This window comes from Phascolarctos cinereus, unplaced genomic scaffold (assembly GCF_003287225.1).
Source record: "Phascolarctos cinereus isolate Bilbo 61053 unplaced genomic scaffold, phaCin_HiC Scaffold_7;HRSCAF=346, whole genome shotgun sequence".
NCBI classification, from domain to species: Eukaryota; Metazoa; Chordata; class Mammalia; order Diprotodontia; family Phascolarctidae; genus Phascolarctos; species Phascolarctos cinereus.
Window position 1 is genome coordinate 130,473,861 of NW_027556180.1, and position 18,125 is coordinate 130,491,985.

Below are 18,125 nucleotides of genomic sequence, written 5' to 3' on the forward strand. Positions count from 1 at the left end.
TGAGCCAAATCTGATGAGAGGAAGGTTCACACAATGCTCATCTCCTTCTCTTCTTCCCTCTACTGTAATAGGTTTTTGTGCCTTTTCCTGTAAGTTAATTTTCCCTTTTCTACTCCTCCTTTCCTTTTCTTCCAGTGCATTTCCTTAGATCAGATTACTCCACTTACTTAGATCCATTTAACCCATTTCATTGTATTTTTTATCATTACATCAAAGTCAACTTATATGCACCCCCTCTTTGTGTACACCTTTAAAATTGTATAATAATAATATAGTTCTCAAGAGTTACAAGCGTCATCTTCCCTTGTAAGGATGTAAACAGTTTGCCTTTATTAATAACATTTTTTGGGTTTTTTTTTTTCTGTTTACCTTTTTATGTGTCTCTTGAGTCTTGTATTTGAAGACCAAATTTTCTGTTGAGCCCTGGTCTTTTCATTAAGAAGGTTTGGAAGTCCTGTATTTCACTGAATATCCATCTCCTCCCCTGAAAGATTATGTTCATTTTATCTGAGCAGTTGATTCTTGGTGGTAATCCAAGTTCCTTTTCCTTACAGGATGGCCTACAATCTTTTAATGTAGGAGCTTCAAGGTGCTCTGTAATCCTGACTGTGATTCCATGATATTCAAATTGTTTCTTTTTGTCTGCTTGCAGTATTTTCTCTTTGACCTGGTAATTTTGGAATTTGTTTACTATATTCCTTGGCATCTTTAATTTAGGATATCTTTCAGGAGATGATTGGTGAATTCTTTCTATGGATATTTTACCCTCTGGTTCTAGGACTTCAGGGCAGTTTTCCTTGATGATTTCCTGAAAGATGCTGTCAAGGCTTTTTTTTTTTTATCATGATTTTCATGTAGACCAATAATTTTCATTTTGTTTGTCCTGTATCTATTTTCTAGGTGAGTTGTTTTACCAGTAAAACATATTATGTTTTCATCTATTTTTTCATTATTTTATTTCTGTTTGAAAGATTCTTGCTCTCTCACTGAGTCACTAGCTTCCATTTGGCCAATTGTAATTACTATTTTTTTTTTATAGCTAGGCAGTGGGGTTAAGTGACTTGCCCAGGGTCACACAACTAGTAAGTGTTATGTGTCTGGGGCCAGATTTTAACTCAGGTCCTCCTGACTTCAGGGCCAGTGCTCCAATTGTAATTATTAACAAATTGTTTTCTTCTATTTGATTTTATGCCTCCTTTTCCATTTGGTCCATTTTATTTTTTAAGGAATTCTTCTCCTCAGTGAGTTTTTGTGTTTCCTTTTCTGTTTGGCCAGTTCTGTTTTTTAAAGAGTTATTTTCTTCAGTTAATTTTTTTCCTTTCTTTTCCAAACTACTGACTCTCTTTTTCATACCTGCCATTTATTTTCCCAATTTCTCTTCTATATCTCTTATTTTGAATTTTAAAGTTCTTCTTGAGCTCTTCTAAGAAGTCTTTTTGGGCTTCAGACCAGTTCATATTCACTTTTGAGGTTCCAGATGTGGGTTTGTTGACAATGTTGTCCTTTTCAGAATTTTTCCTTGATCTTCATTGTTTCCATGATAAGAATCTATAGTACATTTCTTTTTGCTTATGGTGTTTGCTTATTTCCTGGCCTTTAAAAAGATTGAGCTCTCTTGCTGAGGGAGTAGGGGGCACTGACCAAAGCTTCTTGTCCTGGGACCCTGGGGCCTGGTCATTGGCTTTATGTGCTGGGGCCTCAACTGTTGGCAGTTGGAGGCTGTAGGGTTCTAGCAGGTTACCTGGTGTTGGGCTGGAATCAGCAATTCTGGAACTCTAGGGGTAGGATTGGGTAGTCTGGCCTCTAGAGATTGCCTGCTCACTCAGGCCTTTCCTTGCTCTCCTATCCCTTTATTTCCCTCCTCTCAAATGTGTATTTCACTGCTGAGGGATGTTTCTCTACCTGGGGCTTTCCCTCTTGGAGCACTTCCCAGAGTTTTGCTGAGGCACTGGGAGAATTGACTGCTGTAGAACAGTGAGGCAGGTGGTGGTTTTCTGAGCTGCTTCCATGGGTTCCCCTGCTCTTACTGAGGCATTTGAGAGTCTTGATGTTGGTGTGTGCCTGCTCAACCACCTGGGATTCTGGATCTCCCCTGGTATGCTGAGGTGGGATTTTCCACTAGCTTGCTGGGAAGTCTCCTGTTCTGTACTGCTCCCCTTCCCTCAGTGCAAGAGTGGCCTTTTAGGTTAATCCCTCATGCCACCTGGGCTATTAGACTGCTGCACCCTGTCTTTTTTCTGGTTCAGCTGTTTCAGGGTTATTCCTGGGGTGTTATTTTCTGGGCTTTCAGGGCTTAGTAAGGGACAGTAAGTGCAACTTATTTCTCACTTTGCCATCTTGGCTCCTGGAAGTGGAGCCCTTCAACTCACTTTAATCCCTACTTATTTCTTCATCTCACCTTCAGTAGCTGCTATAATGCCCAAAATCTATCTCTCCCTAGCTATATGCACCTTAATACCCATTACCTTTTAAAATTGAATGTTTTCCTTCTAATTGGTCTATCCAACTTCAACATTCTTGAGTCAGACATTTTATACCAAAAGAAGGAGTGAATATTTCATTTTAGGGACAATAGAGAACCACTAGACTTTTTCTTTTTTTGACAGATATGTGACATTGTCAGATTTGTGTTTCAGAAATATCAAGTTTGCAGATATGTGTAATTAGTGACTCAATCTACAAAGTATTAAAAGTGAAATTTTCCACTTAATGATTATAAAATCATATTTGTCTTTGAAAATTTTTTTAAAACATCTATTGATGTCTTTTGTTTTTATATCGTCTTCATTTCCAAACAAATTGTTTCCTGCTTTCTTATCCAAAGAGCCATCCCTTATAAATTTATATAAAGAAGAAAGGGAAAAAGCAGTTTATCAGAAGTAAAGAACACATTAACATAGATCAATCCCTTGCCTCTTCAGGGAATGGTGGATGATACATTTTATTACTTCTTCTTTGGGGCCAGTTTCGTCAATATAGTTGCACTGAATACATGTTTACTTTTGTTGTCATTTCCTTCTGCATTATTGCAGTTATCTGTATTGTTTACCTTTTCCTTTTGCTTTATTTTGCATCAGCTTGGTTCTTTTTATTCATTTCTTACAACAAATATTGTAATTCCATTATGTTTTTGGACCATGATTCAATTCCATAATAAATGAACATATCATTTAGTATATGTTGCTATACATGACTTTATTTCTTAAACATCTGAATTACTGGAGGGTGCATGGAGAGTTCATGGAGGACTAGCACCTCTGGTGTGAGAGCTTACAATCCCTTTTCAGTGGACATCCTTAATATCTACTATCACCCAACTCTCACCTGCAGCTCCACGAAGCTATGGCATGCACAGCAGCGACATATAATGAAACTGTCTCAGCAAATAGGCTAAACCTGGTTCTGTGTCATCTACAAGCCTAAAACCTTTTGGTGAGTTTGGGAAATGTCTATTCCAAGCATGTGAAGACTTTCCCTGATAGAATAGTAAAGTGAGAACAGTTTGTTCCATAGCCATGAAGGCAGCAAAAGTAGATTCTTTGGAACACTTAGAGCTTAATCAGACATTGAAGACACCAAGGTCATCCACTGTATTGAGGGCCATTGTCAGTTATCTTGACTTTTGTCCTGCCACAGGAATTTGATGATTCTGGAAAAGTGTGGCTAATGACTTTATACAAATCTGTCTCACTTAAATCTCATTCACACACCAGTCAAGACTTCATGGGGCCTCCTCAAAAAAAAAAAGATTAACAACAATTGGGACAAATGATTTACTATACTAATTTTATTTATTTAATTCAAATAATTCCAAATTATTTTCCAGAATGACTGGACAAATTGCAACTCTAACAACACTTTATTAGTGTGTTTGTCTTTCTGAAGCCCCTCTAACTTTGGCAGTTTCTTTCTTTTGGGTTTCTTTTCTTTTTCCTTATCTCTTCTCTGCTTTTCTTTCATTTCTATTTTTTTTAATCTGATAAGTGTGATATAAAATTTCAGAGCTGTTTTGATTTCCAGTTCTCATACTATTGGTGATGTAAAATGAGAGCTTTTTTGTAATTTTGTTAATACCCGAGAATTGCTCTTGGTCTTCTACATTTATATTAATTCCTTTTGTGTATATCCTTATTCTTTGCATTTTTCTTAACAATTACTTCTAAATGATTTCTTTTCCTAATAACATTTTAAACCAAATCTTGTTAAGAAACAAGCCTGAGGAGAACGATTAAGCTGCACAGAAACAATTAAATCAAACTTTGAGGGTAATGTGGTTGCAACTTGCAAACTTCCTGAAACATTTAATGAAGAAAGATTACTACAGAAGTGACTTAGACTAGGTACATGACATTTATTGTCATGATACATTGATTTACTTTAAGTCTTTTCCACACTATATATTGTTTTATATGCACAGAAGGAAAACTTATTATTTGTCCTATTTTATGATTCATGGTTTTTAGTTCTGGGTCATAAACAATCAGTGTGAGATTTAAGGAAAACAGTTTTCAAGTTTTAAAAGAAGAATGTGAATGTTGATAATATTTAATCAGATTGAATTTAAGTAGATCTTTGCTGTTGGGACATTATTTTGCTTTCTGTATAATATTTCATTTGATCATCAAAAGAGTCATTTTAGATAGTGTAAGTATTACAATGCTCATATTAAAAATGAGAACAGATAGGTTCAGAGTTGTTCAAGTCATATAGTTATGTCAACAGTTAATGTACTTTCTCATATACCACACTCTCTCCCTGGTAAAAACAATCAATTGAATTACAAGCTAGTATTTGAAAATGTCTTAAAGAAAATGTCTTAAAGAAAATGAAGGGAAAATATATTTTTCAAGTTTCCCTTGTATGTGGTCCTGATTAAAAAGTTTTCTGCCTCGAACTAAAGAGATTGCAGATATGAACCCTACTATCCTGCAATACTTAAACTTCTCTGCCATAATTGGAGTTGAGGTCAAAGCTGTAGCCTATATCCTGTCTTGATTTGCTCTTTTCAACCCAGACCTAGTGGAAGGCCTTGTTCTCATCAACATTGATTGCAAGGCTAAGGGCTGAATGGACTGGGCTGCTTACCAGCTGACTGGCCTCACCTCCTTAATCCCTGAGATGATCCTTGAGCACTTCTTTATTCACTATGAGTTGTCTGGTCACTCAATGGTATTGAGATATCATTATGCATGCCCCCAACCTAGAGAACATTGAGTTCTTCTGGAACAGCTGCAGCAAAAGCTGAGACCTGAATTTTGAGCATAGGGGTGATGCAACCCTCAAGTGCCCTATGATATTTGTGGTGGGAGACCAGGCACCTTATGAAGATACTGTGGTGGAATGTAATTTGAAGTTGGACCCAACCAAGTCCTCTTTCCTCAAGATAGCAGATTCTGAAGGTCAGCCCTAGATGATGCAGCCAAGCAAGCTGACTGAGGCTTTCAAGGAATGGGTTACGTGGCATCTTCCTCTATGACCCATTTATACCAATCCTGAACTTCTTCCCTTACCAGTAGAGCTTCAACTAATAGTGGCAGTTCTCTAACTGTCTCTCAGAACAGCAAATCTGAGTTTGTAACTTCAGATTCTCCAGGACATACTATGGATGTCTCTTCTTGACCATTCCTCCCTACCCTTTTGAAGGACCTGGCCCTCACCCACCCCACAACCCCTCATCTCTCAGCTCCAACCCAGGATGGGTGGTGTATATAACGGTGATAGGCTAGAAATAAAACAAGATAGAGAGGTGGGACGGATTCTTCAGAGAGATGACCTTGACTTTTTGATTTCTACCCTAACCTTGACCTCTAACTTGCCTCCCTCCCAAAAAAAACCCTGGAAGAGAGATCCTAATGTGTCTTTGGGATCCAGACCCTTGACTTTTCATTCCTGGATTGTGACTTTATTTTAGAGGAATACTTGAAGGGGATATGCTATTCCTTGATCTAGGAACCTTCAGATGAGGGAAGAAAGGTTGCTGCATCCCAACTCAGATTCTTTTTTTCTATCCCAGGATGCACTGTAATAAGGGCATCTGGTGAACCCACTGGGAATGCAGTTGCTAATGCTGATTCTGATTAATCTTTATTCCCCTAGTGGGGATGGGTGTGTGTGAGTGACAGTATGAAATTTTAGGAAGATTATTAGGTATCCAGTATCAGTGAAGGCCCTATGATTGCAATGGAGAGGTCCAGAGGATAAAGAAGAAACAGAAATTGGAGGTAGTGGGTGTTAGTGAATGTGTAGGCTAGAGCCAGGAGCAGGAATAGGGAAGGAGCCAGGGCTGCCTGGCTGAACTAACTCTGTAGTTGTCAGTTTTTATGGAGTGAGGTGGGGTGCCAAATCAGGGCTGTGATTCTTGAGACCTGGAATGAGGGATGGGCAGCATTGCCCTGGGAGCAGGGTAAGTGTCTTAGGGACTCAGACCACATTACAGTGAAGGGGAAGTTACACCCTTATGAGCCTATTGTCCCCCACAACTCCACTTGTAACAATAAATTTTATAGATGAGATTGGGGAAAAAAAAATTTAACTTTAAACCAGCTTCCAAAGTGTATCAAGATGACAATGAACAAAAGAAATATCAAGAAAAGGGGTGCTATTCAGCAGAAAAACTCAGTAATTGTTACTGTATGGTAGAGCATATAAGAAATCTGAGAAATAGTGTAAGGAAAGTACTGAAAGCCAAATGCTGCAATGGAGCATGAATGGTCTTTCTACTGTTTTGGAGATAATCTTCCGAACTTTTGTTATACCACTGTTTTCCTATAGCAGGTGAACAGACATAGGAATTGGGATATGAAGGGTTATATCACATTTATGACACACTAATTACAAAATGACCATTATTAAAACTGTTTTTTTCTTTAAAGACTGTTTGTTTGAGGAAGTGAACCTTTACATTCTGTCAAACATCAATTTCCAAAGGGGAATTAGTGTCTTAGTTGAGATGCTGAACTCAAAACCTGTGACTCGGGGTTTTATGTGTCATAGAGACTTTATCTAAAATGTAAATGCTAAACAATCCATTTGATAGTAGGAAACCTATCTCAAATATCTTTGTTTCTCCTATATCAACTTGTATATTTTATTATGTCCCCTTTCTTGTTGGATCCATGATCTTAAAACTATGGGTACCAACTACTTCAAACAGTATGGACCAGGGATCTTTCATACTGTTTTATTTTTCAAGATTTTTTTCTTGCCTTTTTATAAAACCTTTAGGCAGGACTTCCTTTTTTTTTTTAAATTCCATGAGTTTTATTTTATCTGGGGCTATAAAATTAGTTCTGAATTTGATGAAGCAGATATTCAGACTGGTACCATATTTAGAGGGCAGATAGATGGCTAAGTATATAGAACGCTGAGCCTGAAGTCAGAAAGATCTACATTCAAATTCAGCCTCAGACATTAATTAATTGTGTGACTTTGGGCAAGTCACTTAACCTCTTAGTCCACTGGAGAAGAAAATGGCAAAGTATCTTTGTCAAGAAAACCAGATAAATAGTATGACATACTTAATGACTAAACAGCAGTAAAAACCATATTAGAAACACAACTCTAGGCTTCATTTCTTCTGTGCACTCTTATTTATTTTGACCTTTCAATTTTTAATCTTTGTTTTCCCCTCTGGTGTTCCGTTTGTAATTTTTCTAATATAATTTTCTTCTAAGTTTGTTCTATCACTCCACTGTATGGTACAGGGTATCCTAAAAACTCTTGAACAATTTTAAGATTTCACAATTTAAAAATGAATTAAGACTTTTGGAACACTCTTATTTCCTTATTTTGTTTAATGTCTTCTGTTTCTTGCATTTTCAAAATCAGCTGTTGAATTGGGATTTTGTTTGGGTCCATCTGCTCTAGCACTCTTGCATGTTTTTAGGTTGATCTTCTTTGGTCCTGCCAGTACTGAATTTTGGATAATCTTTTCACTCTGGAAAATGCCTGTAGTTAGTTAGTCAATACACATTTATTAAGTGCCTACTATTTGCTAGGCACTGTGCTAAGCAGTGCAGAAACTATGTACCATCAAGTTATGTAGAAGATAAATTAGAAATTACCAAGAAAATGAGAGCATTAGAATCGAGAATCAGAAAGGTTTCCTGTAGCAGGTAGGATTTTAGATGGAACTAGAAGAAAGTAAAGGAAATCAGGAGGTACAGAGAGAGGCTGGTGGTAGAGGAGGTAGAGGGATGGAGGATAGCCAGTGAAATTTCTTGGAAGCTGGAGATGGAGTATCTTTTTTGAGGAACAGCAAACATGCCAATGTCACTGGGTTGCAGAATATTTGAAGAGGATAAGGCATGAAAAAAAAATCTAGAAAAATGTGAGAGAAGCAGATCATGAAGGAATTTTAATGCCGGAAAATTTAATATTTGATCCTGGAGATTATAGGGAGCCACTGAAGTTTATTGAGTATAGTGTTCTTAGGAAGTTCATTTTGGCAGCACAGGAGGAGGCTAGATTAAAGTGGGGAGACACTTGTGTCTGGGAGACTAGTCTGGTACTTGAGATTCTTATCAGGAACAAACAAGACACTCATATATCATGTAACAAACAAAGCTAAAATTTTCCCATAGGATAGAGAGAGTATTCTGAATGGATACAAAATTTAATTAGTTGGACACAACTTCCTTGCCTCTATGTTGTCTATTACAGAAGATATGGTCCATCGTGAGGGAGTGTCACCTCTATTTTTTTCACTGGCTAGCCAATAGGAAGCTGAGTCAGTGTCTCAACTTAAATCAATTAAGTCTTGAGTATAGTTTTCATATAATCTAATGAAAAACAAAGCCCAATATGTGAAGCATGGCAGATGTTACTCCTACTACATTATTCCCGATGCCTTCTAATTATGAACAGAAAATAAAAAGTGAATGATGTACAGGTCTGAGACTTCTGAGTAGTGTTCAAGACAGTGATCTATCTCATTTCATAATGCCAAATCATGTTTTGCTGCAGAAGCTTTACTCTCTTCCACTGTGCTTGCCTTCATATTGAAATCAATGGAGAGATATCGAAGTAAACATTACCAAGTCATTGGTGCATAAACTGCAGTTACCTTTATGGTATTCTATTTGCTTACACTATTTTTAAGTACTGTAAGGCAAGATAACCAAGCATACCAGGATGCCATGCTAGCTTGCTCTTTGCCTTTTCAAGAAGAACCTGTGAACCAACCTTACATTTAATTATAACTTATGTCTTTTTCTTTCAGGTGTCATTTATGGTGATAATATTAATATGAACATGGTTGAATTGCTCCAATAACACATTGGCGTTTTGGTTATTGAGGAAAGGCTAGACATTAAGAACACTAGCATTTAAATTAAATTTATTAATGATAGAAAAACAGCACCCTATTCTCTCTTTTTTCCTTTAAATTGTATTTTTTTCAATTAAATATAAAGACAATTTTTAACATTCAATTTTTTTTATAAAACTGTGCTCCAAATTATCTCCCTACTTCCTTCCCCTCTCTCCTTCCTAAGATGGTAAACAACTTGATATAGGTTATATATGTGTAACTATATAAAACATAATTCCATATTAGTCATGTTGTGAAAAAAGAAACAACAAAAGGAAAAAAAAACTATGAAAAATATTGAAAGTGAAAATAGTATGCTCAATTTTTATTCAGACTCCATCAGTTCCCTCTCTGGATGGGGATACCATTTTCCATAATGAATTTTTTCGATGTATCTTAGGTCCTTGTATTGCTGAGAAGACCTAAGTCAACCACAGTTGATAATCACACAACGTTACTGTTACTGTGTACAATGTTCTCCTGATTCTGCTCACTTCACTTTGCATTAGTTCGTGGAAGTCTTTCCAGATTTTTCTTCCTAAAATCCTCCTGCTAGTCACTTCTTATAGCACAACCATATTCCATCACAATCATCCACCGCTAATTGTTCAGCCATTCTTCAATTGATGGACATGCCCTCACTTTTCATTCTTCACCACCAGAAAAAAAAAACTGTTGTAAATAGTTTTGCACATGTTGGTCCTTTGCCCTTTTTGTGATTCCGTTGGGATACAGTCCTAATTGTGATATTGCGTAATCAAAGGGTATATGCACAATTTGATTGCCCTTTCAGCATAGATCCAAATTGCTACTGAGGGTTTTTTGATCAGTTCACAACTCTACCAACAATGCATTAGTGTCCCTATTCTTCCACATTTCCAGCATTTATCATTTTCCTTTTCTGTCATATAAGCCAATCTGAGAGGTGTGAGGTGGTACCTCAGAATTTTTTTTAACTTACATTTCTCTGATCAATAGTGATTTAGAGTATTTTTTCATATAACTATATGTATCTTTGATTTCTACATCTGAAAACTGCCTGTTCATGTCCTTTGACCTTTATCAACTGGGGAATGACTTGTATTCTTATAAATTTGACTTAGTTCATTGAGTTGAGAAATGAGACCTTTATCAAAGACACTTGTAAAAAAGTGTTTCTCAACTTTCTGCAATTCTTCTAACCTTGCATTTGTTCTGTTTGCAAACACCCTATTCTCAAGGAAAGAAAAAAGATCTCACTAGATTTAGAGTTACGCTGTATTTTTTTTTTCTGTTTTACAGTCTTGCAAGTCTTAACAGTGGTTAAACTAAAAAGATGGAACTTTCTGTGCATTGCTTGGCTAATACTAAGGAAGCAAATGAAAGCATTGCCTTTGTCAGTGCAAGAATCTTTTGTAGCTTAGGAAAACCTGGTACAAGTCAAGCTACTCAAAAGCCAGAGCCTCCTGCAAGTTATGATAGACTTTAAAGAGTAACTTTTTTTCATTTGAAATGTTTTTTGGGGTAAATTTTTCTAGAGAAGTCACCAGGAGAAAATTCTCTCTGCTAATTCAGATCATAATCTCCCCTTCAGCATATAATGTAAGAGAGTTTTGGTTTAAATTAGACATGGAAATTAAATCAAGGTCCTCCTCACTATGAATACAACTTTAAATCACTGGATAACACTATATTTTTCATTATATATATTAGGTATTTATTGAATGTTTTCCCTGACCTGTGGTACAGCCTTCTAAGCCTGTATTGGCATGATCACACAGAGACCATTAATCTACTATGTACTAATTTATAATCTATTGGCACATTGACCCTGACATTGTGATGTCATTTTGGTCTTCTTTGAGCACAAAGGACAAACAATGGTGTTTGTAAAAAAGAGAAGCATAAGCATGATTTTTTTTTGTCAGAGAAATATTTCTGTGTTAATATTTTCTACTGCATCCAAATAATATCATCAAAACCTTTTCATATTTAACTAAAATTGAATGATTTATTGACATGACAATACAATTCATAGCTCAATAAATAACCACCTCACTAATGAAGTGTGAAGATAACTGCAAGGAGACATTTTATTACATCATTTATAACTCATTAAGTAGCAAACTTTCTCTACCCCCTGTTGGTTACAGTAATGGGGAAAAAAAGATAAAGCAGCATAAAGTATTGCTTTAGTCATTAAGTTAAGGCTCCACATCCCAAGGAGATGTGCTAAAGGCAATGCCTTATACATACTAGAAATAGGTAATGGTAGAAAAGGGGCCACATATCATATAGTGGCTCCTGAAACACCCAGGAATTACATATTTTAAAAATGGGGTCATGAATGAAAATAAGGCTGAAATCAGAGCCTTGACCAAGAATGGAGATAGAAGAGGCTGGTGTGAAAACTGGTTTGGAGAGTGAGAATGAAATACATAGCTGGAATAACAACCAGAATGAGAATCAAGAGGGGTCATGGGAAGTGAATATTGTAGTTGAAGAGAGGTATATCCATGAGATACTTAATTGTAATGGAACCCTTTTATTATCCTAGTCTTACTTATCTAGTCTTTGACTAACTTAGTAGTGGAATTGTATGCTATCATACAATTGCCAATATTTGCAGTGTTTTCTATTGCACAGCCAAAACTGAGATGAAAAGAAGGAGAAATTACAGGCTTTATCACATATTGGAATTAACCCTCTTTTTCAGAGTCAACAAACATTTATTAAATGAGTATTATGTGCCAGGCATATGTGCTAAGCATCAGGGGTAAAAAGAAAGGCATAAAGCAGTTGCTGCCTTTAAAAAAGGAAAGCTAGGTGGTATAGTGGGTAAAGTATTGGGCCTGGAGTCATAAATACTCTTCTTGAATTCAAATCTGGTCTCAGACACTTACAGGCAGTGTGACCCTGGGAAAATAACTCAACCCTCTTTGTCTTAGTTTCTCCACCTGTAAAATGAGCTAGAGAAGGAAATGCAAACTACTCCACCATCTTTGCCAAGAAAATCCCAAATGGTTGACAAAGAGTTGGATATGACTGAAAAACAGCTGAACAAACCTTCAAAGAGCTTACAATTTAATGGGGCAATATATTATAGAAAAATGAACTGAAAAGTGGGGAGAGACTGAAACTAAGGTGGGAAATTATATGTGGAGTTTTGTGCTACAGAGTTGATATCATATTGTAGGATGAAGAGTTTCTGGAGATTATGAAGTCCAGCAGAACAACCAAATGGGAAATGATGAAGTAAATGCCCTTGGTGCTCTCCTCAAACAGAAAATCTAGAATGAGGTGGCAGAAATCATCCACCACCCTCTACAACCAGAAATATGGGGAGACCCAATGAGCTGGGAATATTGAGGAGGCATGAGTTTCAGATTTTATATTAAAAAATAAAACAATGAGCTTCTGAAGATCATGAATAAGATAAAAGCAGCCAAATGGGAAAAGTAAAGGCTTGAAATCCAGAGTTTTACATAAGAAAAGAAATAAAAATGTGATAGCATGAAGATGACTTGTACCAAAGAAGTGTGGTAATGGAATAGTATATTATGAGGGGGGAAAACTGTCTTTGGCAAGTTCACACAATGCAATGTATGAATAAGGGGTTAGAGAGTTTGAGGAAACATCTAAATCAATATTACCATTAACTAATTCTAAAATAAACTAGATGACATGTCATCTCCCTCCTGCACTCATTTTCTGTCCATTTCAATCCCCAATTAAAGCACTAAATATTGTCCTTATCTCTTCTTTCTCTTTATTTTCTTAACAATCTCATTCACTGTCAAGGCTTCACTTCAACTATATGTAACTTTCACCTCAATATCTCTAGCCATGGTCTTTATTCTAAATTCTAGACTCACATTTTTAATTAGTTATAAAGAAATCGCTGTCCAAACATCTCACTAGTACATCAAACTCAATATGTACAAATCTGAGCTTATTATCTTTCCCTCTAAAACTCCAAACTTCTTCCCCATTTATGTTAGCAATCACTTATTCCCTGGTCTGAACTTTGGTCTCATCTTCAACTCTTCTTTTACCATAAAATTCTTATTTATTCTACCTCTCTCTCTTTTTTTTTTTTGGTGAGGCAATTGGGGTTAAGTGACTTGCCCAGGGTCACACAGCTAGTAAGTGTCAAGTGTCTGAGGCTGGATTTGAACTCAAGTCCTCCTGACTCCGGGGCCAGAGCTCTATCTACTGTGCCACCTAGGTGCCCCTATTCTACCTCTCTTTACAGTGGATTTTATATTCACCTGCTCTTATCTAAAACTACTCCTACTAGCCTAGTACAGGCATTCATTACTACCCGACTTGAATGATCTATTACAATATCTACTAAAAGATTGATACACCCTCAATCTCTTTCCATTCATCACATTTATTATTCAAATTCTGGCCCTAAAAAGACAACCAGAATACTCTTTGCTCCCTACTGTCACTTCCAGACTTTCACTTAACCCATTCACTCAGCAATATTTTGAAGATCACAAAATAAAAATTGGTAGTATCCTGATACCAATGTCTTTCTCCCTTATTTCTCAAGGAGTTCAGTGTCGGATTCACATACTCCTCTCCTCTCCAACTCCTTCCCTTGTACTATGAAACATTAGTATTCATTTAGATGGTCCATCAAACTTGCTAACTCCTTATTTCTTTATCTTCCTTAAACAATATGATCTGTTCATTTTTTCAATCTATCTCTCCCCCAAATAGGGATGTTCACATACCAGATTTTTTCATTCTTCAAATTTCTTAATAAGAAACCTTGATTTTCTCCTATCAAAATATAACTTCCATTGCTATCTTCTCCAGAAGATTTCATTCTCAATCCCCTCCCCCAATTTTTGTTGGGGGTTTTCCCACCAACTGGTTCCCTCTGTATTGCTTCCAAATAATGCCTAGCCTGTCTTTCCTTTAAAACACACACACACACACATACACACACACACACACACACACACACACACACACACACGCATGCACTTCAATACACTGAAATTCCCTGAAACTATTTCCCCAAATCTCCCACATTTCTCAACTAATCTTGAAAAAATATATATATTTACTGCCTCCACTTCTTCTATTACTCATTAATTAATCCTATGCAATTAAGCTTCTGTTCCATTTGAAAATCAAGGTAAACTGAGAGACAATGGTCTGAGAATGATTAATTTATTACTTAAGCTAGCAGTATCCAATAAATTGAGTCTGTGGCCTCTCAATAAACAAAGACCCTAAGGTAGGACTTACCAGCCTTCATATAGTTCTGTGGAATACAGAATTGGTTAGGTGGGAAAGACAATGTGATTGGTTACAGTGTACAAAGTATGTTGGTGGTGGAGACAACATGATTGTTTACATCAAAGAAAGCAGGTTAGCACCAACTTGGGTCTAGCGACCACCCCTATTTGACAATTACAGAATGTTAATTGATTTATGAGAGTCATACCCATTTTGTAATCTTTGCTAGGAATCAAAACTATAAGACACAGTCTTGTTGGGAAAATATATTGGGGAAATATAGTGAGTCGTCTTGTAGGCCTTCAGAGGTAGCAAACAGATGGCCTGGAATTTTCCAGGAGATGAAGGTGTGAGGGAGAGCAAGCTTTCTTTTAATTATAAATTTAAATTAACTAAGAGGGAAAGCTAAATTTCTGAGCTCAATGCAAGGACTCAGAAAAATAACTTTAAGCAGATGTAGACTCAAATATGAAAATCAATATAGCATAAAATAAATTACATTTAGAATTAATACAATAGAAATCAATACAGTATAATCTCAAGGTAACATTAATTTTGATCTTTTCATTCCTGAGATCATCAGTCAACTGAATCTGCTTTTCTCAAAGTTACTAATGAACTCCAAATGGTTGAGTCTAATGATGTTTTCCCCTCCTGATCTTGCTGTTTTTTTCCTACTACATTTGAGACTGTAGGCCATTCTCTCATCTAAATTGTCTCTCCTTTACTGTGATTTCATGATATTACTCTTTCTGACTTTGCTTCCTTAACTGTCTGAGTGCTGTGTCATTGTTTGCTTGATTAGCTCATTGCCCATATCATATTCCCTAACTGAGGCTGTCCCTTGCAATTCTTTTCTAGACTTTATCTTCTCATTTCTATATATTTCCTCTCTTGGTGACTGCATCAGTTACTTCCTAAATGATAGCTTAAGGTGTACATATATATATGTACACACACACACACACACACACACACACACATATATATATATATATATACATACATATATATATAATTTATTCTTAATTTTCAACATTTACTTACACAAGATTTTGTGTTCCAAATTTTATCCCCATCTCACCCCTTCCCCCACCCCAAGATGCCATGCATTCTGAATACCCCTTCTCCTAATCTGCCTTCCCTTCTATCACTTCCCCCCCTTCTCTTTCCCGTTCCCTTTCTATCTTCCTGTAAGGCAAGAAAGACTTCTAAACACCATTGCCTGTATATCTTAATTACTAGTTGCATGTGAAAACAATTAACATTTGTTTTCAAAACTTTGGGTTCCAAATTCTCTCCCCTCTTCCCTTTCCACACATCTTCATTGAGAAGACAAGCAACTCAATACAGGTTGTACAGGGGTAGGCATACAAAACACTTCAATAGTAACCGTGTTGTGAAAAACTAACTATATTTCCCTTTGTCCTATCCAGCCCACCATGTATTCTACTCTCTCTTTTGACCCTGTCTCTCCTCAGAAATGATTGCTTTTGATTGCTCCCTCCCCAATCTGCCCTCATCTTCTATCATACTCCTCCCTGCTCTCTTATCCCCTTCCCTGCTATTTTTCTGTAGGGTGAGTTAGATTTCTATACCCAGTTGAGTGTGTATGTTATTCCCTCCTTAAGCTAAATCCAAATAGAATAAGATTCACTCATTCCCTCTCACCTTCCCCAACTTCCCTTCCACTGTAAAAGATTTTTCTTGTCTGTTTTATGTGAGATAATTTACCCCATTTTCCTTCTTCTTTTCTCCTTTATCCTTCTCCCAGGATAATCCTTTCTCAAACCTTAATTTTACTCTTAGATATAACCCCTTCATCCTCAACTCACCCTGTGCCATCTATCTATCTATCTATCTATCTATCTATCTATATCTATCTATCATCTATTCAGACTTTTTTTTTCCCCTCCAACTATCTTAATACTGACAAAGGTCTCATGAGTTACAAATGTCATCTTTCCATGTAGGAATGTGAACAGTTTTGATGTGTTGTTTCATTGTTGTCATGTTCTTGTATGAATTTATTGATTGTTTCCATGATTTCTAGTTTGACCCATTGATTCTTTAGGATTAGATTATTTAGTTTCCAATTAATTTTTAGTCTATCTCTCCATCACCCTTCATTACATATAATTTTCATTGCATCATGATTAGAAAGGATGCATTTAATATTTCTGCCTTTCTACATTGGATTGTCAGTTTTTTATGTCCTAATCCATGGTCAATTTTTGTGTAGATACCACGTATTGCTGAGGAAAAAAAGTATATTCTTTTCTATTCCCTTTAAATGTTCTCTGGTAGTCTACCATATTTAACTTTTCTAAAATTCTATTCACCTCCTTAACTTCTTTCCTGTCCATTTTGTGGTTAGATTTATCTAATTCTGAGAGGGGGAGGTTGAGGTCCCCTAACAGTATCGTTTTGCTGTCTATTTCTTTCTCTTCCTTCTTTGACTTCTCCTCTAAGAATTTGGATGATATATCATTTGGTGCATATATGTTTAGTAATGATATTACTTCATTGTCTAGCAGGATGTAGTTTCCTTCTTTGTCTCCTTTAATAAGATCTATTTTTGCTTTTGCTTTGTCTGAGATCAGGATTGCTACTTCTGCTTTTTTACTTCAGCTGAAGCATAATATAATCTACTCCAGCCTTTTATATTTACCCTGTACTTTTCCCTTTCAAATGTGACTTCTTCTAAATAACATATTCTAGAATTATGATGCTAATACATTCTGCTATCCATTTCTGTTTTATGGAAGAGTTCATCCAATTCACATTCATAGTTATGATTATTATCTGTGTCTCTCTCTCTCCATTTTAATCCCCCCATTTATGCTTTTCTTTCTTCTTTTCTCTCTTTCCGTCCTTACTAGAGTTCTGCTTTTGACTACTGCCTCCTTCGATCTGTCTTCCCTTGTACCATCCCCTCCCTTTCCCCTTACTACTTCTTCCCTCCCTTCTTTCCCCCCTTCTCTTATCTTTCCCCTTTCCCCTCCTACTGCCTATATGGCAAGTTAGATTTCTATACCTTATTCCCTCCTTTAGCCAAATTTAATGAGACTAAAGTTCAAACAATGCTCATCTCACTCTCTCCTTCCTTGTACATTAGAAGGAAACTCCACAGTAATAGTTTTTGTGCCTCTTCATGTGACAAAATTTACTATTTTTTGCCTCCTCCTTTCCTCTTATCCCATTACAGTTCCTTTTCACCACTTCATTAGATTTTCTATCATCACATCAAAGTGAACTTAAACCCACCTCTCTATCTATGTATATTCCTTCTAAATATCATAATAAAGATATGTTTCTCAAGAGTTATAAGTATCATTTTCCCATGTAGGGATGTAAACAGCTTTCCCTTATTGAATAACATGTTTTTCCCCTTTCCTGTTTACCTTTTTATGCCTTTCTTGAGTCTTGTATTTGAAGATTAAATTTTCCATTGAGCTCTGGTCTTTTCATTAGGAAAGTCTGGAAGTCTCCTATTTCATCGAATTTCTATATTTTCTCCTGAAAGTTTATGCTCAGTTTCACTGGGTAGTTGATCCGTGGATGTAATCCAAGCTCC

At 36.3% G+C, this 18,125-nt stretch overlaps 1 pseudogene; it reads left to right on the forward strand.

Annotated features, from left to right (window-relative positions):
- The first annotated feature begins 2,007 nt into the window (after window positions 1–2,007).
- LOC110200959 (protein NDRG2 pseudogene) lies at window positions 2,008–5,410 on the forward strand (annotated as a pseudogene).
- Window positions 5,411–18,125: the final 12,715 nt, after the last annotated feature.